Source organism: Phacochoerus africanus, chromosome 7 (assembly GCF_016906955.1).
Source record: "Phacochoerus africanus isolate WHEZ1 chromosome 7, ROS_Pafr_v1, whole genome shotgun sequence".
In the NCBI taxonomy this organism is placed as follows: Eukaryota; Metazoa; Chordata; class Mammalia; order Artiodactyla; family Suidae; genus Phacochoerus; species Phacochoerus africanus.
This window is the reverse complement of record NC_062550.1, coordinates 89,977,158-90,003,127: the sequence shown is the minus strand read 5'-3', so window position 1 is coordinate 90,003,127 and position 25,970 is coordinate 89,977,158. Positions and strand designations below refer to the sequence as shown.

The 25,970-nt window shown below is 39.1% G+C and overlaps 1 long non-coding RNA gene across 8 annotated transcripts in view; it reads left to right on the top strand.

Moving 5' to 3' along the window:
- LOC125131506 (uncharacterized) overlaps positions 1-25,970 on the top strand; it is a 150,915-nt gene that overhangs the window by 6,951 nt on the left and 117,994 nt on the right. For 7 of the 8 annotated variants that reach the window (XR_007135936.1, XR_007135941.1, XR_007135940.1 and 4 more), the window contains exon 3: positions 1,454-1,514. The exons of the other annotated variant lie outside the window; for it this stretch is intronic. This is a non-coding gene — a long non-coding RNA (uncharacterized LOC125131506). The remainder of the gene's footprint in view (positions 1-1,453; positions 1,515-25,970) is intronic. 8 annotated transcript variants of the gene reach the window in all.

Below are 25,970 nucleotides of genomic sequence, written 5' to 3'. Positions count from 1 at the left end.
AGTTCTTGGTGCCCCCACAAAATGGGTGAGTGCAGGCATTTTAAAACATACCGAAAACTTTCATTTCCCACAATTTAAAAACATTGTTTGTGTTCTTGATACAACACGTTGTTTAAAAGAGCGAGATTGGAAAGCAGTCTGAGTATACAGTAATGGGGCTCAAGATGCTTTTTATCCTGAGTCCCCCATTTACAAGACCCATTCTGAGCTTCCTGCGATATATTGTTATGTAAATACTGTGCAGCCAGGGAAAGCAGTACTGTGGAGATTCAATTTACTTTGAAAGTTGTTCATTATAGCAGGGATGAATGTTATTTATTTGATGTGATTCAAAGGCTGGAAATGACTTTTTCATTGTGGCGCCTTTTGTCAGGGGTGCAGGGTGATCTAATCTTTTTAATTTTGGCTTTCACACCAGTGGAGATGAAAAGAGATCTGAACTCATTTATTGGTTGCTAGGTCTTTCTGGAGACCCAAGTCCTGTTCTTGGTTGCTATGGCCAGTCTGACCTCAATCTCTGTGGTTTGGGGGACTTAAGCAGCGTGGGTTTTTTTATTTTTGTATTTTGTGTGTGTGTGTGTGTATTGAGGAGCATGTACCTTGAATTATGTCCAAAATTGTAGCTGAACGTCTTTGTCTGCAAGTGATAAATGGTGGCGAACAATTCATCAGTTCTTACAAGTAAACACTGCTGTCCCACTAAAAATATGTTTTGTTCTGAGTTAATGGTATGGAACAAGGCAGCCTCCACACACAGCTATCTTTTATTGTAGAGGGGCCTCTGAAACTTGGAGCAAAGTGGAGGAAATTGGCATTCATTTTCGTGTCCATTAGCATTTCATTTGTGATTCCGACGATGCGGCTTTAGGTGGATTGAGGAGGAGAGGGTAGACCTTCCATTCCCTTGCTTTCTCTTTAGTGGGGGCTGCCTGTGAAACAGGCCTTCTTCCGATGCCTGGATTCTGCTAGGGTGCCGAGAAGTCAGGACTAGTTTCTCCTGCCCAGCTTTGCAACTGCCAAGAGCTGAGGCACCAATAGGTGGGTGTGCTGTGGCTCTGGCGCCTTCGGTCTCCTGCTGGTTCTCGGAGGGAAAGTTGTATCTGTCATTGGTGACTCCCAGGAATGTTTGTGTGCTACTTAATGGTCCCTGGTCGTCCTTGCATTCTAGAACCTTGTTAAAAGGAGCCGTGGTGATTAAGAGGCTGTGGAGTATACAGCCGTGCTTAGCAGATGAGCCCTCATACTTGCCCCCGTTCCCTTAAAAAACTGCTTAATTGATGCTGCGGGGAGCACACACTCTGATAATAAGACAATGATGACAGAATAGGTATCAGGAAAGGCTTTTATTGCTTATAGGCGCCATCGGCTTCCTTCCAAGAGAGATTGCTGCTTTGTGGTATAGTTTTTTCTTTTAATAGTAGTATGCTAATGGTTTTTATTCTAAATCGGCCAGCACTGAGTGTCTCCAGGAAAAAGGGGTTCCATAAGAAGTGGCATCCTCCTCCAGTTGAAAGGTAAAAACTAAACATTTTTAAAAGTGCAATTTTCAAACCATTTCATGTACTTCTTGCCGGTAGCATTAGAAAACTCCTTTCTAAATGAAACTGTTTAAAATGTAAACTATTGTTCTTAACATAAAAGGTTTAAAGAAGAAACTATTTCAGGGAATTTTTTTGTTAGTCATTTGCTAAAGATTGCCTAGCTTTTCTGAAGAAAATAGGATCAGGTACGTTGTGTTTTACCTTCAGCCTGGAAAATAAATAGACTTTATATTTTAGAGAAATGATCATTTGGGGATCAATAAAAATGATCTTTATTTTATGTAGACTTTATTTCTAGAACTGGCCAAAAAAACACAAAACAAAACAGGATTAGGTGATATGGATGGTCTCTTCTGGCTTAAAAACTCTTCAAAGAGGGCTAGTTTTCTGAAAAAAAAAATATATATATATAAGGATGCCTTTATTAGTATAATTGGACTAATTCATCTAATGTTTAGCTCTTTCATTGAACAGCAGTTAGAAGTTCTATGCCCTGTTGTATAGGTAATAATTGCGGTGGAGGTAATGTCCAAAAAACTGAATTTTGGAAGTATTTTTAAACTGCTGCTTTAGTGCTTTATTAAGAGTGAGGTTTTGCAAAGCTCAGTTGTGGCTGCTTAACTTGGGTTTCTTACCTAGATCTTCTTGAAGGTAATACTTTCTATGAGGGGTTAATTTCAGAAGAAATGTTTAATTCCAGGTACCCGAAGACAGATATTCCTGGTATGTGGTATGTATCTATGTATGTATATGAATGTATTTTAATGTAAAATGTCCTATAAATTTTACATTGTGTTTTGCTTTGCTCTTATTTCAATGGATTTAAGTGAATGTTGGATAGCGCTCAATTTCCTGAAATGATTAAATTCAGTCTCTGAAGAATCTGGGGAAAAGGCCTGTAATGACATTTTGATGACTTTCATTTTAAGGTGTAATAGAAATTGAGTAAAATATTTTAATAGTTATTCTCTAATATCTCATTCCAAATACAATGTTTTTATTGCTCATTCTAGCTTACAATTTTCTGGTGATAATAATGTTAGCTGGTAATTGTTTCTTGCATAGAAACCATTTTAACCTGATGTAAAAGTATTTTAGAAAAGTCTTCATGAATTTATCTCAGCTGAAGCAATTATATTGAACTCTAGATAAAACAGTGAGCATTCCCAGATTCCTCCTAGTTTAATTTAGTACTTCCCTATAAGATTTAGCTTTATCGGAAAAGGAGGAATACTCCATATGATAGTTTGTGATTCAAAGAAGAAAAACAAAGAGTCATGTAAGTCAGGGCAGACTGAGAGAACAGAAGGAATAAATGCTATTGCTACCCATTCTCACAAAAGTGGCTTGGCTTTTCTTCCAGATATCCTGTATTTTTTAAAATTTTAGAATGTACTAAAGTGTGTGTATAAATACGCAGTTATTGTATCTATCTTTATTGAACAGATACACGCAGATGTGTAAACGTAATTTGATTGCTGCTAATGGTACCAGAAATATCTTTGTTTCTCAGTTCTTTTGGGAGATGTAGACACAAGTAAAGTTAATCACATAGCTTTTAAAGAATCAAATCTTTTGGGAAGTGGAGTTGTGACATATTAGATCAATTTTCACGTACGTCAAAATGAAATCCTTAAATCAGTTTTTCTGTGTATGTTACACAAAGCCATTAGCTTCCAAATTGCGTTCTAAATACTAATTAGAAAAATTTTATGCAATTTGACTTGATTGTAGTGAATATTTGAAGTCGATAGAATATTATTGCTGCATTAGCATGCCATCAGTGCATTTTTTAATAAGAGTAAAATTAAATTCTAGTATCAGGTTATTCTCCTCCCCTAATGTGTTTACTAAATTTCTCCAAGTTTGCTTTCTTTTTGTAGTTAACATTCCTTTCCAAATACCAGTGCTGCCCAGTAATTGGTTACTCTTAGTTTCTTTCTGCCACCTATAATTTTGTTTTTTGTCTTTTTGGTGTACCATTATTCTTACCTGTCACTTAGAAAGTTGTATTGACTTTGAAGCTATTTATCTGACCTATTTGTCTGAGTTTGGGGTTTAAAAAAAAAAGCAAACTTGTTTTATTAGACATTGTGTATAAAGTGCTGAGAGATTTGAGCTGGCCTTGGGATGTTGTTCAAGGGCTTGATATTAGGATGTAGGATTTTCCCAGTAGTGGCAACTTACTTGCGTAATTCAATAACATCTTTCCTTTATCTGTTAGTTTATTTTCCACAAAATAGTGTGCCAAGTGGTAAACCTCAAATTACACTGAGCATCATCTAAAAAATTTATTTTAGACAAAGAAATGGCAGGGGAGGCGGGGCTCTTAGAGAGCTAATGGATTTGCCCCAAGTTACCACCCTAGCATGTTGACAAGGACACATGGTAGTTTTATCTACTGGTATTTTGTGTTTAATCACCTCCAAGATCCAATAGCAGATTTTAATTTGCACAGCCATCACTCAGATACTCTTGTTTAAATGATACCAGAGTGATTTAAGAAAACAAAATTTTGGCTAAAAGGCCTAATTTTATATATATATATATAAAATATATATATATATATATAAAATATGCTCTAGCCCTCACTAATAATTAGCTGAAACATTGAGAATTTGTTCAGATTTTAACATGTGAAAGTGTAATTTGCTTAATGGTGTTTATAAATTTTTTTTATCAAAAGATGGCCTATATAGACTTACAATGACCCCAAGTCCTTCTAAAGATGCTAGACTTTATGATCCCACACCATATGGTGAACAGAAGCTTTTTACATTATTAATAATATCTCTAAGCCATTATTTACATTCTTAATGTTGCTTTGCATTATTATTTAAGCACGATGTACTTGTGATGCATAAATCCTTGAATTTCCTGTCTTTTTCACAGTCCAAAAGCAAAGACTGAAATATACCATAAGGCTAGGAGTGTCCTTAGAGAAAGGAAGACAAGGTAGCTTACCATGGTCAGGAACATCTGGTGTGTAGTTAATTATCACAGCCTCAAGGGTTTTAACATAGTTTACTGCAGGCATCTTTGAAAATATTGGATTTTCAGAAAATACTTAAAGAATTCAATTTGCTAGAAATCTGAAACATGGACATCTAATAAATTATGAAGATGTCTTTCCATATGGATTTAGAAAATAGTCATTTGTTCATTCGACAAACACTTATTCAGGACCTACCCCAGGCCAGACACTCTTCTCGTAGCTCTTAATTTAATATTCACCATTGATTCAATATTCATTATTTGCCTAGTTTGCACATATAGGAGTCTCACCAGCTATTCATACATCATCAGTTAATCACATCACAATCCATATTATCTTGGCACTTGTATTTCTCATGGTTTAAAATATATTCTAGGCATAAACACTGATTTAGAAGAATGTATTGGCAAAACAGTCACAATGAGTTTTAATAATTCATTGATATTCAGGCCCACGATGCCACAGACCCTTTGTTGGCTTTATTGTTTTTTACACTTCCTTGCGATACTCCCTATACTATTTTAAGGGACCTTTAATTCTAATTATTAATGGCTAACACTTATTTTCTCTGTGCCAATCACTGTGCTTAGCTCTTTACCTTTGTTCTTTCAGTTACATTGTGAGAAAGATGGTATCACTGTCCCCACTTGTGGATGAGGAAGTGGAGACTTTAAGAAGTTAAGTACCACCCTGGAGGTTACAGAGCTAGTTTAAGCAGCTGAGGTGACTTAAACCCAGGTCTTTCAGGCCCTATTCGTTCTTAAACCCAGGTCTTTCAGGCCCTAGTCATTCAACAATTATCATTGAGCATTTGCTCAAGAGGTTTAGAAAAAAGCTGTGGATACAACAGGCAAGTCCGTGCCCTTAGACAGGGACTCAAAGGCACTTTGATGCTTTCATTGCATCATTCCCCTTTGCATATGGGTTCCCTAGAGCCAATAGGATAATGTTTTCAAAGTTCCAAACTTCTTCAGCCTTCTCTCCATTTGGCTTGAGTCTTTCTTTCTGATTTCAGTATTGCCTATTTCTAAACAAGAATTTTCTGCAATAGGCTGATCTGCTCATTGCCCCCACAGTTTGCCTATATTTCCTCTGATAATTCCTGCACCTGAAACACTTTTGCTATTGCTTTCTCAATGCCTTCCATGGTTGTTGTGAAGCCTGTCTCAGAAACAAAGCCCTAAAATTCTTTTATTTGTGTTGACATTTGACGTGGGACATTTGCAGCAGCTAAGGTCAGTTGGGGTTATTTCACATGTTTCCTATGTCCTGACTGTTTCCATGTTTGTGGATATGCCCAGCTGATGTGTTGGCAAAAAGTTCAGAGAACCATCAGTAAATGAGAAAGTAAAAAAGCTAACACTGAAGAGCTTGGAAGCAAGAGCCTTGCTGCCTGGTACAGCACCTGGCATAGATCATACGGTTACTATACATTTGAGGCTGGGATAAGGGGAAGAGAGGACCAAAGGAGGGAGAGATTGACAACAGAAGGAGAGTTCACAGAGAAAAAGAAACTAGCATCCCTAAATTTATAGCCCAAGGCCTTCAAAGGTCTTTAACTATTGAATGAGGGTCAAGGGTCCTATTGAGGAAAATATTAGATTTACATAGTAATCTTTACTTTCAAATATGTTTTTGCTTTTTCTGAGAATAAATTGTCACTCTTATCAATATTAATACATTCAATATATAATGAACTTTCTGATGTTTCTAAGAGAAAGTACAGTTGTGTTCTGTCTGTATGTTTCTATCGCTACTTAGGCCCACTGTGCAGAAGCTGCTGACCAACCCTCCTCGAAAAAGAGCCATTCTCGTAACCATCATAAAGTTTCCTTAGTTAATACTTCATGTTGGATATTTTTTTCAATAAAATTTCAATTCAGCATTCAAAATCCTGGTGCAAATCTCCTATGTCAACAAGCAGCTCTTATGGTTAATTTTCTTTATATTTTTTTACCTAGTTGTACTCAGAAAAAGTAGCCTTGAAATCTCAAGAGAAATTCATATGTCTATATTTTTATAGACTCTCAACTCAGTGTTTCAGGTAGGAAGTTTGCTTCATAGAAAAATCCAGGCGAATATTTTTTAAAGGCTACCTGATCTGACCTCTGCCATGGAGCTATGTTACCGACTGTAAGAGCCATGATGTGTATATATAGATATGAATACAGGGCTTACTTCAAGGAGGTATTGCTAATGCATAACCCATGTGTACCACATCCTGATGGTGTGAAGCAAGCTGGAACCAGTGAACATGGCAGTCTACACACACCCTCTGATTTATAGGGAGGGCCTCTGATGAAGCAGTCCCATTCATTGGGCATCCCTGCCTGCTAGTTGAGATAAGTGAGGATGATGTTTCCCATGAGGCTTTTTATCTATATCCTGCTTTTAAGAAACTAGGAATATTTCTGCACTACCAGTTACTGTAATAGCAGCAGCTAAACAGCCCCTAAGAGTTCCGAAAATAAAACTGTGTCCCAAATGCTTATCTATTTATCATGTGCTGTGTTGATGTTGGTAAAATGCAAAGGATAAGCTTGTTTCCCCTTTAACCCTAATTTTCTTTGGTCCTTTCATTTTGACACTAATTTCAGGCATGGACCTTGGCACTTAGGTGCAGTGTGTAATTGTTGGTATCTCGCTGCCACCTGGGTGCACAATGGAGAACAATATTTAGCCCCTGTGATTTGCCATAAGAACACACCACATGCAGTTGGAAAGGGAAATATTTAATCAGCCAGGTTTCTCCATGCATTTCCAATCATTTGAGTCCTTTGAAGATTTTATTTGCTCTAAATTAACTGCTTGTTTTGTCATTGCTCAGGTAAAACCGTTGGATCCCTCTTGAATTCATACTGTATAAATTTGGGGACATTCCATATCAATTTGAATGTATAATCAAAGATACTTTAAAATATGCTAAGTTAATAAGTCATTTTGGTCAAAAGATTTTTTTTCAAAGTTCCTTGAGTCCTCTGTTCTGTTGTGGGCTCTGGACTTAATATGTGAAAGGCTCAACGTGACGCACGAATAATACCATTCCATTTTTAGGCACGTTGTGTGATGATGCTGTTGATCTTTAGAAGAAATTCCATTTGGTGACATTTACAAAAATAGTTTCACGTTAGCAGCTTTTAATTTTAATTTTTAAAAAATAACCAGAATGATATAACTTGCAAGTGACAAGAAAGTCACCTAGGAAGTGTGTAAACTTACGTAATGAACACACGAAACATACCTGGCCTCCCATCTGATGTTGTGCTTATATGTAGTCCAGGGAGACTGTTTTGACAAGTGGAAAATGGTATAAGAGTAGAATTACCTGTTTAAATAGGTACCATATCATCTTAAAGATTGAGATCTATTTTTGTAAGCCTGGTGCTTTCAAAGTGCTGGAAAGATTTGAATCCAGAGTTTAGTCTTCATTGTAACTTTAATCCTGCTAATATAGTGCAGTGCCATGCAGTCCAGTCCACTGCATTTCACCCAGGTGCTCACTGAATTTCTAATATTTATGACCATTTTAACCTCCTGTATTTCATTATCTCTTTAATGGTTTCACATTATATTTTATTTTCCTGGTCGGGCAGATACAATAGGAAATGTCAGTACATATGGCAAAGAATTTCTGGTTCTTTACTACAAAACAAAATACTTTAAAAAGTTCGGAATTGCTGTGTGGTTCAGGGCATTTTTTTTTTCCATTCCAAGCTAGGTAAAAGATGGTACAGAATACGATCTTTCTAACAAAATGCTCTCTCTTTTATCAATAATCATAATTATTGTCATATATTTGGGAAGAATTCAAATCATTTATTTACTCAGTTATTCAATTGGCTTTTTTTCCCTAATTATCTTGTCTGACCATTGTTGCTAAAGGCACTGTGGAGGATTTTATAAAAGGAGAAAATGTGATCTTTCCCTCATCAACTATGGTATAATTGGAGAAAGAAAAAGAACTCTAAAGAACTAATTGGATAATATAATAAAATTACTCTTAGTAATCACGCTTCAGCACTGTGAAGGGAGAAGCTATTTTCCCACAGGTGGAAAACAGTATTAACAACCAACTATAGCTTTTTGGCTCAGAATATTGTTTCAGATTATTTGTTGTGAGAACAATAATGAGAACATTTAGAATAAAGGTTAGTTCTTGAAAATAGGTTTTACAATTTTCAATTGATTTCATCAGCAAAAAAAAAAAAAAAATTCGTTTCACGAAGACTTAAAAAAAAAATTTAGCCGAAATAGCTTAGCTGGGAGAGTGTTAGACTGAAAAAAAATTAACTGTGTTGCATGGTTAGTCATTAATCCAACTGTCCAAAACTTTAAAATGCCTTATTTTAATTGATGAATTATAATAAAATACATGGGTGTTGGGGAGAAGGGAGTGAAGTTTACTCTATTTCCAAAAACTGTATTCCTAAATTATATTTCCAGATATTGGACACAAATATAAATTGAAATATATTTTTAAATACTTCAACTTCCTTGCTATTTTGAGAAGACAGGCTAACACATTCTATGAAATGGAAAACTTTTCAAAGCTGTCTTTAACAACTTCCCTGGATGTATAAAGCCCTGCCCATAGCTTTGCTCTCTTGACGGAAATGTTACACCATTCACCCACGTAGATAAAAACACGATTCCAGATAAAACCTAATGTCAAGTGAAAAACTTTGGGATTGGTTCAACTTAGTTTCTATCTCAAATATAAAATTTCACGATTTTCAGGAAAAACAACTTTTTTTTTGGTATCTGGATTATCATTTTCCAAAGCCAAAGATTAGTCAGCCAAAAATTTTAAAAACTTTACTTAGCAAGCCTTGAAGTGTTTACCTTTATTTACATTGACAGCTGTGTTGAAAAGCACAGTAATAACTTAAGTATTCTTTTATTTTGAAGAGTTTGTATTTTGTAGCCATAGAAGAGCCTGTTTTCTCTGCTCAGGAAAGGGAAGAATGGGGTAGAAAACTGCACAGCCCAGACCTACCAGACATTTCCTATGGACAGTGTATGGCCTCCACTAAGCAGAAGAAGGCAAATGTCCTGTTTTAAGAGGCCGGGGTGGGGGACAAAGAACAGATTCTCCTGGGTCTGCTTGCCTGGGAATGGACTTATCCTTGACACGTCATGGAAGGATCAGACAGAAGGCTACTTACTGAGACGCACTGAGAAACCAGACAGGAGCATCCTCTCTAGAATGTAACAGTTCTCGATTCTCAGGGTCTTTGGGAAGCAGGGCTCACCACCTACCTGTCTAAACAGGTGCTGAGAGCAGAGACACGACACACCTCCCTGCGACGGACTTGTGAATGCTTCCACTGCCCCCAAATATGGAACCCTCCCAACTGCTGTCTGCTCTGAGCTCCATTTCATTTTGACAGCCACTTGCAGTAGGCACTTTTAACTCCATGCACTGTAAAAGGTATGGTTGAAAAATTCTTCAGTAGGATTTCTCTCTACCCCCCGAGTAGGACCTGGGACATGAAGATTAGAGACTTAGAGACATTTTATCTAGCCTACCTCTCAAATTACACATTTAGGCTCACACCCTTTGAAGAAAAATCAAACAAACAAAAATCTTGAGAAGGCCAAAGTATTCTACATCAGGCAATATGGAAAATGGTGAAATTTGTGAATTGCAAAAGATAAAAGAAAAATATTTAGGGAAAAAAGAGATCAAATTTTTGTTGAGTTACAGATTCACCAATTCTCAGTTTCATTTTCACTTGCTGGATCACGATGCCATTGCCTTCCCCAAATGTAAATTTAGCATCACACCCCTAAGAGTAAGTATGTTTAGCTTGGGCATCATCACCTTGTTCATTTTTTCAGGGGGCAGCACACCTCTTCCATCCCTGGCATGCTCACTCTTAATAATTTCACTTTGGCATAACTTGCTCATTGCCACTCAGTTTTTCCTCTCAATAAAATAGCCAAATTATTTTGATGAATGGTGCTTCTCATGGCAAACACAGCTTTTACTGTTTCATCTGGAGATACTTAAATGAGAAATTACTGTATCAATGTCCCGGAGCACAGAGCCTTTTCTTGCACCTGTGGTGAATCCACATCTTGTTAGTGATCTACAGGTGTCAGATTTTCAGATTCATGTTCATTTTTTAGACTGTATTGACCAGTCGTAGTTTTAGTCATTTTCATATTTGAGTTTAGTGCTCTGTGATTTGAGGACCTTGAATGGTTTTTGCAAGTCTAATATTCTAATATATGAATACACACTTTGGAAGAAAGGGTAATTGGGACACAGGCATCTTTGAGTGAGCATCAGGGTAGCATTTGGAGAAGCTTCTCAGCTGATGTCACCTTTTCCGGTCACTTTGGGGCTCTCAGTTAAGCAGCAGCCTTTGAGGCAGGAAAGATAGAGTCTTTGAAATCTAACCAAGTTAGATCAAATCCCAGACCTGCTGTTGTCTTGCATCACTTGTGTAGCCTCTGTGAAACACAGTTTCTTCCTCTGCAAAATAAGGATTATCACACACACTTTACTAACATTCCTTGACCATTTCCTGCTTGCCAGGCCTCAGAGCCACGTGGCTGTAAGGCAAGTACCATTATTATCCAGTTTACAAATTACCACGCCGAGACTTGGAGAGGTAAAGAAAACGCACTTAAGCATACGTGTTTGTGAAGTTTCGGGGCCTCTTGTTGGTTCTTTTATTTCTGTAAAATTTGTTTTTAGGAAAAGAAATTCAGGGCCAAAAGGTACGTACAAGATAAATTTAGTTAATTTTCAAAATGTTACTTAGCGTCAAGCGCCCGATGGTGGAAAGCGATGTGAAAGCAGTAACTTGTACTTCCCCATGTTGCTGCCTTGCGGACTGAGGCCGTTTGAGAGTGCGCTTTCTAAGGGGTCGTGGAGAGCTGTGGGCTGCTTTGTGCTTTTCTTCGTGAAGATGGTGGTCGGGCTCTCATCCTGATGAGCACAACTCCTTTTCAGTAAAGATTCTAGATAAATGGCTGCTCCATCGAATTGAATGCTAGTCTACATGGCCATTGTTATGCCCTCGATGAGGAGTGGATGCCTTTTCCAGAAGAGCTTGACATTCTCAGGGAGGGATTTCATGACCTTGAAGAATTGGCTACTTGTGATTTGACTCTTGATAAAGAAAAAAATGAGAATTGTTTACTAGAAATTTAAGACTTTTCTTCTCTTGTGGCTTCGTTTGCTGCCCATTCCCCATTTGCAAGACACTGCCAACTTTGGTTTCTTCTCTTGCCTCATCTGCAGGCTCTTGAAGTCTGTGGGATGCCCAAGTGTGTGTAGAAACAGGAAATAGCACAGTCCCTTTGGTTAAGAATAACACGTCAGTTTTCTTTCCTTGCTTTTGTGTGCTCTCTGGAGCTCACCCATGCATGATGTTCCAGTTGACTTCAAAGACAAGTCTGTGGTTGGATTCGCTCCACGGGACCGGGAGCAAGGTAAGAACAGGCTTAGTGCTTTCAAAGCCCCCACTGGGGAGCTGATAGAGCCAAGCTATGTGGTTACCAGGACAACTCGTTCATTGTGTCCCCCTGGAAGAACAGGTAAATTTGCATAATGCTTTCTGTATTATTGTTACTACTAAAATTATTTTTTAAATGATGACTGGACAGTACCCCAAAATGGTTGACTTACAGCTGTATAATTCCTGCACTTGGGAAGTTTAGTGCCTAATAAAGCAGGTATTACAAATTTGGAATGAGATAATACCACTAAAGTTATGAAGGTATAAAACATGCAAATCATAGGATGATTTTAGGTATTAAAAAAGGAAGGGCATAGCAAGTTGTGTGGGCTTGAGACATTGCATCTTAGGTATGTTCATTTCCCAGACATTGCCAGCCAAAGTAATCTTTCTTACAGAAGACTAAAGCCAGGCATTTCTGAGGGAAGGAAGAGAAAAGGCTGGACGTCTTGAAGGCATCATCAGAACCTTACTTTGGGAGAAGGCTTAGTAATGAAAGAGGAATGGTTGGAAGCCCTGGGCATGGAGGTGACGTGCTGGAGGAGAATACGGTAGACTGGAGAGGGTTAAGAGACAGAGTAGATAGGGCAAAGTGAGCTTTCCCTGTGGACCGTGAACCTAGGAGAGCCTGCAGGATAAAGTGTCAATGAGGAGGAAGTGGAAGTGATGGGGTCCATGGGAAAATAAAGGAAGCAGCCCCAGTGTTCTACTGTGGAGTTATTGACCATAGGCTTTCTTAGGAAGTTTCAGAGCCATGTAAAGGCAGATGAAAAGTCTTAATTTTCAGAAATCAGAGGACCAAACAGAAGAGGCCACAGTAATTCAGGTGAATGACTGCCAGGTCCTTCCCTGAGACTGTAGATGTGAGGTGAGGGAAAAAAAAAAAAGCCATAAAGTTAATAGATGTTAAGGAAATAATCAACAGAAAAGCAACAGCATTGACAAAACCCAACACCGTGGAAGAAGGACTCAGAAACAGTAAGGGATAGGAAGGAATTAAAAATTGTTTGAAGGTTTTTGCTTATTTGATGGAGGATTTACAGGTAGAGCCAGACTCAGTGAGGGTATAGAGTAAATTCTAGACAGAGGACCAAACATACTCATTGCATGGTTTTCCTTCTGAATCTGGAATGAAGAAGAAAGAGAAAAAGGCTGTTTCTTTACACTTTGATTTATACCATTCAGTTTAAATCCAGGATCACAGAGTATTAACATCTACTAACATGTGGAAGTTACATGAAGCTAAAAGCACCTTTTAATCCCCTGGCTCCCACACGCTGGAGTTCTTTGAGCCCATTTCATTCACCATTGTTTCGGGAGACACGGCGGAGAGAAACTGCTGTCTGTGTGGTAACCAAAGGCAGAGACTTTGTATTACTGAACCTCAGATTGAATCTTGACTGTGGTTCTGTTCTAGTGAATAGAGCAGAAACAGAAATGAATCACTTGTCTCCAGAAATTGTCATTCTGACTTTGCTTTTGGAGACACTGGCATGTGTACTGTGGCTGGAACAATTCTGCTTTGATTTGTTGTCAAATACTTGATATTGGCCTTTGAAAGAGAAGGAAAATATTGTGTGATTCAAATGGGCTTTTCATTTGAAAAAAGAAGACTGTGGATAAACTCTCTCTTCTAATTATTGCCAGTAGATATTCCTCTCCCGAGATATATGCCATCATTTTATGACCTTGGAACTGCTCAATATTTGTTTCAGCATTCACAGAGCATTTTTTTTGGTCTTTTTAGAGCCCCACCTGCAGCATATGGAGGTTTCCAGGCTAGGGGTCGAATTGGTGCTGTCGCCTCCAGCCTACGCCACCAGCCACAGCAACGCTTTAACCCACTGAGCAAGGCCAGGGATTGAACCTGCATCCTCGTGGATACTAGACAGATTCTTTCTGCTGTGCCACAATGGGAACTCTTCACAGAGCATTTTTGTATATAATATCCTAAATCTTAGGAAATATAACAGGAGTTTTGGTCATAGTTTTAGTCTAGCTGGAAATTCTGGAAGAGAAAATTATCAGGTTGAAGCCCCTCATGTCAAAGTTACTATGAAGGCTGAACCTGGAGGAAGGATTTTGAAGGTCAAGAAGGCTAGGTAGTGACAAAGCCAGGAGAATTTCAATTCTCTTTGTATCCAGATGAGCTTCTTTTTACGCCCTGCTGTCCCTTCCAAGTGTAGGAGATTCTAAATGGTTAAAAACTAGTCGCACATATATTTGCCACTGACCAGTAAATCATATCTCATATTTGATGTCTCATAATGTGACCACACACCTTATCACAAAAGCATTATTCCAAAACAAAGCATAAGCACTCAAGTCATGATTGATAGGGTTTAAATAGGAATTAAGGAAGATTTTTTTTAAAAAAACTAATTATTTAAGAAAAAAATCATATTTTCTCTGATTTCCTCAGGAGATATAGTAAGAGAATTAGGGGTCTACCGCTATGTCATTCCATGTTTGCTCGCTCAAGAACCCGCCCTCCTAGGATGAGGGCTGATTGCCCAGAAAGTTTCTCCAATGTAAACATGGTCGAAGAGTAGAAAGGCCAGAGGAAGAGAAAGGAAGGGGGATGGAAGAGCCATTGACCGAGCCCCAGCTGAGCTTGCCGCGGTCTGGGTGGCCCAGACTCAGACATGGATGGTCATCTCTTCAGGCGTCTTTTCCTGTCCTAAAAGTGCTCTCCTTGCTTTTGGTCCCTGTCCATCTTCATTCCCACCTCTCTCCTCCCCATCCTACTCAAACCTCTTGAAAATTTGGTCTAGATGTGCTTTGCACCCTGCCTTGTCTCCACTTTATAGTTCCCAGCCTCTGATACCTTCTTTCACTTCCCAACTGAGTGAATGGTTCTTGGATTGCTAAATCCAGTGGGTTTGGGAGTCTTTCCTGGACCTCTCTGTGCTCTCGGCCCCACTGATCGCTCCCTCCTCCTTCAGGTTCGCTGCTCTCCTGTCTTCCAGGCATCATACTCGCCCCGATCATCCTCCTCTGCGTCTCTTCTCTGTCTCTTTCATGGCCTTCTCTTCTTCCTCTTCCCCAGGGGTCATCCTCAGCCCATTGCTTTTCTCACCCCCTACGCTTTCTTTTTGCACATTCGTCCATTGTCACAGTTTACAATTGCTCATAAATTTTAAATGTAGTTTGAATCTCCTTCCTGCAGTTCAGATTCAAATATCCAACATCCTGAACGGCCCATCAGGCACCCAACCCAGCATGTATTAACCTGTTGTTGTTTAAACAACCTCCTCATTGTTCCCATAACCTGGTTTTTCCATCCGTGCTCTCTGCACAGTTTTGGGGAACTGCTGTCACCTCATTCGCCCAAACTGCAAACCCAAGGGTAGTTTTTGGCTTCTCATGTCCCACTTCTGTTGTTTTTCACATCAAACCCATTACCAGGACTTGCTAATCCTCCATTCTAAATAGTTCTTGAACCCAACTGTACTGCCCATCATTACTACCACTGTTATAGCTCAGACCTGCTGCCACTTGCTGTGTCCTGCTCGGTCATCTGCAGCATTTGAATGGCCTTTCCTACACCAACCTTGTCACCATCGAATCCATCTTACATATAACCCAAAGTCAACCTGCCACTTGCAAGCTTGAAGCCCTCTTGTGTTTTCCTGCCCTGCTGGATAAATCCCCAAATAGTCCTATCTTAAATTCTACCCTTAAAATGCTACTTCCTGCCTCTCTCTAGTCTTATCTCTAACAATTTCCTGTTTTAAACGGCTGTCCAGCAGCACACAAGAGCTGGGGAGTCCACATATAATGCATATCATTTCTTTGCTTTTGCAGACTCCCCAGCCTCTAAGTCTCTTCTCCTCTTCCCTGGTCACTCTTAATCTTCCTATAGGCAACACAAGTGTGTCCCCTCCTCCAGGAACCTTTCCTTTATGTGTCTTGTCCATCCTCCATCCCAACTGTCCTTATCAATACTCCGTGCATACTCCAGTGATTGAATTAACTGTCATTTTCTAATTTGTATTTTCGTGAGCTGTACGGCCCACTGATAGCTGTTAACAGCTTGTTAGCTACTTATTTCCTTCACTAAATTCGGATGTCTTTGGGAAAGAATTTGGTACAGACATAGAACAACCTTTGTTAGTTCCACTGCTGACAGTTGAGTTAGGAGGCTGTCCGTGTGTGTGTGTGTGTGTGTGTGTGTGTGTGTATAAAAGGATATATATATAATATATATATATATAATATAGTGTTTTTAATCTTACCTTTCCTTCGAAACAGTAACTGAGTCACAAATATACAGGTGTCTTTACCCTCTCTCACAACATCCACAGTTCACCTATATTTTACCACCAAAAAGAAGCTGAAATTTTAAAAGACTAAGTTATTGGCTTGCACGGAACACCACGTTTCATTTAGAAATATCACAAGAGTCTTTTTTTCTCAATTTCCAGATCAACCCTTTTAACTTTTATGGTATTTCTTCTCTGTGATTTTTTTTTTAAACACTTAAAGGGATATTTTATGTGACCTTTATTCAGTCACATGCCTAAAACATGGATTTTCAGTTACCATGTCAGAGAAATCATTTTAAAGCTTTATTTGTCCGTATTTCAGATATATGATTTTTCATACCAAGAGGTAATTATGCTGAGCTTTGCTGTCCCCCAAAATATGGCAAATGCTGTTTTCTCAGGCAGAAGAAGTGAGGTTTATTTTTTGTTAATGAAGTGCCAGACAAGCTGAGCCAACTTGCCGGGCATGATTAAATTGGAGCATCTTTGGCAGTTAGCAGAGTAGCTCTATCCATGCGAATGTTTTGTAAAAATTTATGTTAAGCAATTTTTTTTTTTTGCCAGATTCTTTTCAGGATAAAGTTGAGACATTCAGCAATTGGGGCAGTTTTCACAACATTATAAACATTTCTAAAGACTGGTCAAATAAGTTCTATTATTGTCTTAATTATTCAGCTCCAGTCTTTCTTCCCCTCCCCCCACCCTCCCCAGAGGCACCAGAGCTTCAGCATTTGTCCCATATGGGTGTGAAGGAAGTGGCAGAGTTCAGATTTAGAAGCATGGCTTGTAAAGTCACTTCATTTCCAATTTACATTTCCTCTACTTATGCTTTATAATGCTATTTGTTCACTATCTTTTTTTTTTGTTCTTCCTGGTATCAGAGAGAGAACAAACACACATTTCTTAAGAATTCACTCTTAGAATATCCTACAGAAATAGATTCCCAAAAAAAAAAAACACACCAAAAGTGGAAAAATAGACAAATGGGTACATTCTGTGTTTTAAACATACCATCCAATTTTATTTAATATGTTTTCTATTGTGTTGACTCACCTCTTCTGTCGTAGCTCAAAAGCAGCCATAGGGGAACAGTGACTTTGTTCCAGGGAAACTTGATTTACACGAATAGGTGGCAGGCTGGACTTGGCCCACGGGTCATAGTCTGCCACCTCTCCGTTTAACTCATCACTCCTATTAGTGTTATTTTCTAAAGTCATAGACATAAAGATTAATCCTTACTTCAGTAATGAATAAAAATTTAGGTTATTTCAAAGACAAACAGGAATTCTTCAAAGCTGTTAAAAAGGATTCATTTTTAAGATCTTTTTTTAGAATTGAAGTTATGGCTTTCACAATGGTCAGTTTCTTGAGGAGAGTGAATAGATAATTCACCATAGGCTCCCACCTTGACCAGAGCTCGTGGTAGAGGCGTATTTTAACACCAACATGTGATTAAGGCCAACTCCTAAGTCAAGTTGCTCATATTGTAGACAAACTATGAAACCCAATTTTTAAGATTCTTTGTTCTTTGTGCTCTGTTACTTCAAAGGATCCCAGAGTAGCTGCATTGATAATGGGATAAAGAATGGAGCCTTTGGCAGTGAGGCTGTGTTCTAAAGCTTGTGGGGTCTTCTGTGGTAAGCACGTAGGGATAGGTTTGTGATAAGTAAGATATGTGTTTTTTCACTAGTGCTTCAAATCTGTTTCATTACAAACAGGAAGAAAAACACTTCTGGCTGTGAACATGGGCTGACAGTGGATTTACTAGTATTTTCGACTCCTTAGATTTGAGGTTATCATGGACTGGTGTCCTGGGTGAAGCTTTGAAAGTACTCGTGACCTGTAAATGGCCATATGTTGGGAAAGGTGCTACTTGGCAATTAAAAACATCTCTTCTATGGAACTCTGTGACCACCACAGTAGGCTCCATTACAGAGCACCCGAAATATATATCTTAACCATTCCAGGCTAGCGGGTGTAAATCTCCCTCATTCTTTTATGGAAGTACTGCCCGTTATAAAACCACTTTATGCTTTTCTTCCCCCCGCCCCCCATAAACACCGTGTGGTGCTTACGGTAGTATTCCAAAGATGCTTATGGTAATTAATTAAGGAGGTGAAAAACATCCTTCCCATGGCGGGGAAATGAATATCAACTTTTATTAATCTAGTTTTAATTGGTTCGAGGATGATTGCTGATAGCCTTGTGCCAAATGTGTCCTTGATTCTTACTGTGGCATATTTTTTGCATAACTGTGCGTTTATAATTACACAGCTATAAGGGCCCATGCCTGCACACACGCACATGCACATATGCAGATTAATTAATTTCAAGGAGACAATTCCGATGGCCACGCTCAGAATGGAGATCATTATGACATATGTCTGCCTCTTGTGACAGGGGCGTCCTAACAGATAGAGTTGAGCCTCAGAATAGTCTACCATCCTACAATAATTGCTGTATGCTTTTAGCCCCATTAAAAAAGAGCATCTTTAACCTTCTATAAGAGACATCTATACCTTACTATTCAGAGAGCTATTTTTAAAGTTTCCAAAATCACTTACAGCTGTTCTCTGCAAGGTCTTCCCCTCTAGTCCAGCGGCGTCAAACTGTGTCCAAACCAAAGGAAACAAGAAGAGACTCTCTGTCCCTCACGGTGGCTGAGAGATGAGTTAAGAAAGCAAGAATTGGATGATGGGGGAATAAACGTGCCATCATTTGAAAAAGAACTCTTTTCCTTCAAGCTATATATAACTTATCCATTGTAAACTGAGTAAGGCTATTAATAGTAATGATTAAAACAACAACTGACCCTACATTTGTCTGTGCCAGTAACCTACAAAGTCTTCCTCAAACTTGAATTCACTTCATCTTTTTGACAGTCCTATCAATTAGGACAGAGCTGATTATTTCCTCCCTATTTCCCACCTCTGCAGTTACTTCCAGCTGCTCTTTCCAAACCTGGTGCCCCAGATTTGGAGTAGACCTCTCGCCTTGAACACCGCCAGGAGTCATTGTGTTTGGGCAACATGTTTGGTGATCCATTATGAGGCTGAAGCACTACCTACTGCGCTAATGAGTCACCTAGGTGATACCTTAGAATGTGGAAATTTCTGCTGTGGTCAAGATCTCCTTAGAGAGAACACGAATCAATAAAAAGTGCAGATCAGATATCTTAGAATTATCAGGGTGATGCTACTTTTTTTGACATAGAGACATGTGACAGTATTAGAAATGAGCAGCATGGATTAATTCCTAAAATTTCTTCTCAGTTATAGAGTCATTTAAGTTTCCTCCATCTCTCCAGTAAATTAGCCACGGATAATCGTAATTATGACCCTTAGGTGTGATAAGATAGTGAAATGCCTCCTGAATTATTAAGAAGTGTTCACTTCTGTCTACCTTGTATGTCATTATCACTTCTTAAAAATCGGTCACCTGTATATGTGATATATACATAAAATTAAATTTTAGTAATGGTAATATTTTTTAGAAGAAAGCCCTGTTCCCAGTGTTGAATAAACATGATTATATTTTAGGTGGATGTTCCCCCTAGATTTCTGTTTGTTGTCCATGGCTTCTTTGCTCATTCAGCATAGGTTATTTGAGAAGATATAATGCTGAGCATTTGTATGATGCTTTATTATGAACCATTGCATTCGTTGTCATATACCCTGTCCAATTTATTCTGTTAGCTTCTGGAGGTATTATTACTAGTGTTTTATAAAGTAAGCCGTGGGGAGTGTAAGTGGTTTACTCAAAGCCACGTGGCTAATAAGTGGTAGAGAGGAAATCCAATCCCATCTGTCCAAGTCAAGAATTTTTTCCATAAGCCACAGCCATCTCAGAAATTCGTCTTTCAGAATCGTGTTGTTGGGAAGTTTCAGCCAGCTTGGGACTCTCTACTTGTAAACCCATCTAGCCGAGTTTTTTCCTAGAGCCCATCAGAGGAGCTAATATCAACTAACAAACCTGACATTCAGAAAATGTGTTGTAATCCTGATTATCAGTGCAAAGGGATAATGTCCCCAACATTAGATTGCATTCCACCTGCCTGGAGAGGTACATAGAATGCATCGTTTTGCAGAGAGACGACTTTATTTATCAAACAATACGACCAAGACTGTGCTAAAGAGGACCCTTTGTAACAGCTTTTTACCATATCTGAGAACAGTAAGCTTTGAAAAGAACTATGGATGTGGGCATTCTCCATTTACCTTCGACACAAAACAGATTTTCTGCCTTTGATGAAAAGAACAGGCAGTACCCATTCTAAAGAGAGAGTATGAAATAAGAGCTCTGAATGCAAGGTTTTATCGTCACATCCTGGTTTTATTATTTTTTTTCCATTCTAATCAGAAACCTGCTTTAAAACAAGCTGCCCTGATATTAATAAGTGACAGAAAAGTCACTGCCTTGAACTTGCTCACATGAAAAGTGGCACAAGAAGGCGAGGGACACATTAGAGGAAGAAGTGCCTTCTCCATTAATAATTATCTATAAGGAACAAACAGTGCCTGGAGGTAGGGCTGGATCCAGAGAAATAGAACTCGGAAACATTAGGGCAGGCCTCTGCTTTTTCAGGGGATACAGCTGATGCTGAATGCAAATTTACAACTAGAACAAAGCTGATAACAAAGTCTTCCTACACTCACCCATTCTGGAACAGTAAGGAGAAACATCTCCTGTTTTTATTAAGCTCCTTCTAATTACTTCTGACGTGTCCGTATATATTGGGGATAGAGAGAAGAGGGCAAGATTGGGGGGAACCTTTTTTAATGTGATGTCAGTCTTTAAAGAATTGAATGAGTCGCCCCAGAAATGATCTTCTGTAAGTCTGACACTGCCACTTAATAAAGCAACAGAGAAAATATTGAAAGGAATGCTGTCAACATTCTGGGACTGGTGTAATTTTGAACAATCAAGCATAATGGCAAGATCAAGTTTGATGCCATGCTGTACAGCTTGCAATTCTGTGAAATTATAAAACTTGTGAACGGAAGGGATGGAGAAGTATGTAACCGCCGGATGGAGGTAAGGATACGGGAACCCTGAGATTCCAGTGGGGTCGCATCTGACCTTACTGATGTGTGGATTGTTCTCTTGAGTCAAGGTAACAGAGGGGAAACAGTCAAGGTTTCCAAAGGAAAGAATTTCCAGTTTCATAACAGAAGTTTTTGCATTTGGAACATCTGAGAAGTGTTGTCTCATTAAAATTTATGATCAGAATTAATTCGCATTCTGCTAAGAACCAAATCACCTGGTTTGAATCTGGATGTGGGATCATATAAAAAGGATAATGAGAAATGGCAGTGAGGACCACTCAGCAGATCTGAGCTTTCTCTTTTTCCTTTTTTGTTGTTTTAAACTTTCCATATGATGTTTGGAGGTTATATGGTGTTGGAAAGTCAATATCCTTGGTTGGCATTATTATACAGTATGAAATAAGTAGGATCCTTTTTCAAAATCACTCAGGTTAAATGATTTAAATGGCCTTAAATGAGACCCATATATGTAGCCATAAGGAGATACAACACTGCTGCAAGATAATGAGAATTTATTTATTTTGTGCCTGGCACAGTGTCTCTGCTGACTTAAGGATGCTCACATATAGAAAGACTAAATAAGCATGGGATAACTTGCCCACGGGGTTGCTGAAACAGTCCATTTCCTTTGCTCTGAATGGCTCCTCAATCGCAAGTAAGAAACCAGATTTATGCTCTTTGGCTCCCCATCACCCCTGTTCTCTACATCCTCTTGGTGGCAGAAGGCTGAGTACTGCATCTCCTCTTTATGCCTCTATTGTTGCGTAGATAATTCCAGCTAAGGATATTTACATCTCTTGCCAGTATTGTTTCTCGGTCTTTCCATTTTCCTTGGAATGATTGAATTGCTATCAGAGAATCTATTTCTCCTCTGACACTTCAGCCCCTTCCTTGACCTCCATGAGTTCTAATCCTAAAATTGCCCCCCCTCAATGATACCTTTAGGCGGGTGTCTATTTCTGGGACACACCATGCCTATCTGGAGAACTGTAGGCCAATTCTTGCTACATTCTCATTTCAGAGTGAGAGTCTGGTGGTCTTTGTGTTTGTAAGTCCAAGCCTTCTGGAGGTTGATAGTGGTGCACTTTCACAGGCGCAAGTGTGGCATTAAATTTAAGACCTATATTTGCCTCACCATTACTTTTTCTGTCTTCTCTCTCTCTCTCTCTTTTGTCTTTTTAGGGCTGCACCTGGAGCATTTGGCTGTTCCCAGGCTAGGGGTCGAATCGTCACCTGTGCCACGGCCATAGCAACGCCACATCGGAGCTGTATCTTCAACCTACAGCAATGCTGGATCCTTAACCCACTGAGTGAGGTCCAGGATCAAACTCACATCCTTAAGGGTACTAATCAGATCCGTTACACACAATGGGAACTCCTCTGTCTACTCTATATACCCAATGAGGCTACACACTGACCCCTTTATTCAAAATTTTAATTCTAGACTAGGTATATGCCAATACTTTCTTCCTCTCAGGATTACCAAAGAGGATCCCGTGTCTGAGACACTGGTAAAGGAGGCAAATGTTCCCTTCCTCACTGCCCACCTCTTGGGTACCAGCCAGTGATTCCCAAGTCCATTGGTGCCTGGACCACAAAAAGGCAATTTAGTGCATCCGGGGAATATCCCAACAAAAGTGGGAGCTTTACCTAGAATAGCTTCTCGTGATTCTCATTTGGGGCCTCCAGGCTTCTAGCTCTCTCTCTCTCTCTCTGGTGACCGAGTCCATTTTAGAACTGAAAGGATAAAGGTGTCAGTCTGTTCCTTTTTCTTTGTATAATACTTACTGAAGAACACAATGCTAGTGGGCATTCAGCACATCATCTTCTAGTACCTACATTACTCTCTCTTTGCGATGGAAATTTCAATTTTAGGTTCCTAAGTAGCCATTTCTAAGTCTCCTTGTGGCTTCAAAGAGTTGGAACTTAAGCATTAGCCTAAGCTTCTAGAAGATAAAGAAAGGAAGGGAGCAGAGAGAAAAGACAAGCTGAGAGTGTGGACAGTTTTATGGCTGCTGAATCGTGCAATTGTTAAATCACATCTCTGCTGTCTGGGTCAATTTCTGTTCAGTAACTCTGCAGAGAAATCTGGATTATGATCTAATCAAGCAAGAGTTAAGCAAGCCGTCCTTTTATGTAACTTAAAACCTAACCATATAGAAAATCTACTCTTGACTTTTGAGCTGAGTGTCTGACAACATTGTAAGCACTGATTTTTATTTAAGGTAGTTCTGTTGTATTTTGTAATTTGCCTGTGCTCTCACCAAATAGAGGGGGATGGAATTATTTGTAGAGCTATGTCACAGTGAATTTTAAAAACCAAATTGTCCCTGGTCTGAAAGAATTTCCTGTGACCACAACCAATTTTCCTAAAATCTGTATTAGTGCTTTTACACTGAAATGGCAGAACTTTGGATTGTTAGTGCTTAGTTGCAGCTCAGGTAGTCTATTCTAGGTGAACTAAATGTAAATAATAAGAAGAGCGTATATTTATTGAGTGCATGCTGTGTGCCATGCACTACATCAAGGATTTTATGGGGATTAATTTACTTAATCTTCACAACCCTAAAATGTCGGATCATTTTTTCTTCCTATTTTATAGATGAGGAAATTAAGTTGTGAAGAGATGAATCACGTGTCCCACTTGCAAAAGGTAGTGTTAGGATTTGACCTCAGGAGGCCTGACTCCATTAGGCTGCAGTTCGTTCGGTACCTGCTCTACACAGAGACCCTATTTAATAATGTCTGTTCTTGCAGTTCCTTTCTGATTTGAGATTTTCCACATTCAGTGAGCATCTTCAAGAATTTAAGTTTTAAAGGAGTAAATGGTATCCCCAAAATGAAGATCAATGGGAATCCGTTTTGCATTTGAGTACATGGAACTTGTTGGAAAGAAGGAGATGCTAGGAGCAAAGTAGAAGAAGCAGATACATGAGCCTAGAGCCCAGAGCAGTTCGTAGGATAAAGCTTTAGTTCCAGGCATATTAATTCCACTCATATGGAAAGAGCCAATGTAAAGAACTCATGTTTTGATATAAATCTCTATCCATAATGACATTTGTTTTGTAACCATGCTGGGCAAGGAGAATAGAAGCAGTAAAAAGGACTCGGGAGCAAGACTGCCTGGATTCAAATCCTAGCTCTACCACGTCCTAAACATGTGGTCCAGGGTCAGTGCCTAGATGCCTCTGAGAGACTCTGTTTCCTTATCTGTGAAAGAGAGATAATGGTACCTACCCTACAGAGTTGTCATGGGGATTGAATGAGTTCATATACATGAAGGATTTAGAACAGCGCCTGGCCCATAGTAAGTACCCTGCTGTGAGAGTGTTTGCTCTATTATCATCACACCACCATCACCATTATCACAGGGTGCTCAAACATGATAAGGCAAGGATATCAACAGGTGTTTTATATTTAGACATTCCTGGGGCTTTCGTATAGGAAAAGAAGATTCTAGATTCAGTTGATCTTACATAGCATTTGCTATATAAAGTGACTCAAATCACCTGGATTTATTTTGGTTTTAGAATTTGAGTGATAATTTATATGTTAGCCAACAAAAGTGTTGCCATAACTCAGTCTGAGGGTGGGATTTTGCTCCCAGCAAAAGGGGCTTTAGCATCCACATCGAATGATTATTAAGCAGAGAGACTAAGCCCTGTCCTCAAAAATCTGAAGCTGGAAGTGGCAAAAAATGGGAGCTAATCCTACCTGCATTAGGGAAAGTGGGGTTTGGAACTTATGTAGCATAGCGAATCAACATAACTGATTTATTTTGGGATAACGTCAGGAGAGGTAAAATGTGGCTTATAGAGCACAGTTCTGATAGAGTTCCACAAATTTAAATGTTTATCCCTCCTTTCTTAAAAGAATTGGAACGGATGCTCTCTGACACCCTTTGAAGGCATCTGTTGGGGTGAGAGAGGCTTTCTTCCTTCAAGGCAATTTGGTCCAACCTCTGCCCACTCACTGACGGGGGGGGGGGTGTCCTGGCCAAATTCCAAATGTGATTAGTGTTGTAACTATTATTTCACAGGGTGGAGTGTGTTTGGGTGGATGGAGGGGGAAGCCTATAATTTCAGAGTTGTTAGGGGAACATTTCTGCTAAACCTCTTTTTAGTCCAAAAATTGATGAAAAGATCTCAATGTTCAAGATAATTTGAGGGCATTATCCTGTCCCCAGAATAGAATGCACCCACGTTGTTACTGAATCTTGATGGTGCAGGTTGGAAGAGTGTAAATATTTCCTCCAGAACATTGATAACCATTTTGACCCATTTTTTGGTGAGGTCGAAATCATCTTTTTAATTATATGAACTCTGAGAATCACTCCACGTAAACATAAAATCAGAGCTAGAAGCTTAACATAGACCAGTTAAGAAAAAGTATTGTATTTATTTATTTATTTGGCCCTGACCGCAGCCTTTGGAAGTTCCCGGGCCAGGGATCAGACCCTTGCCACAGCAGCAACCCAAGCCACTGCAGTGACAACACTGGATCCCTAACCTGCTGCACCACAGGAGAAGCCCCAAGTATTCCATTTTTAAATCACGCCACCATTTTCCTATTTAGGAAGAATATGACTTAGGTTAAACTGAATGCTATCGATTATTTCAGTACCCATATTCATCATTGCTTGTGAAGTG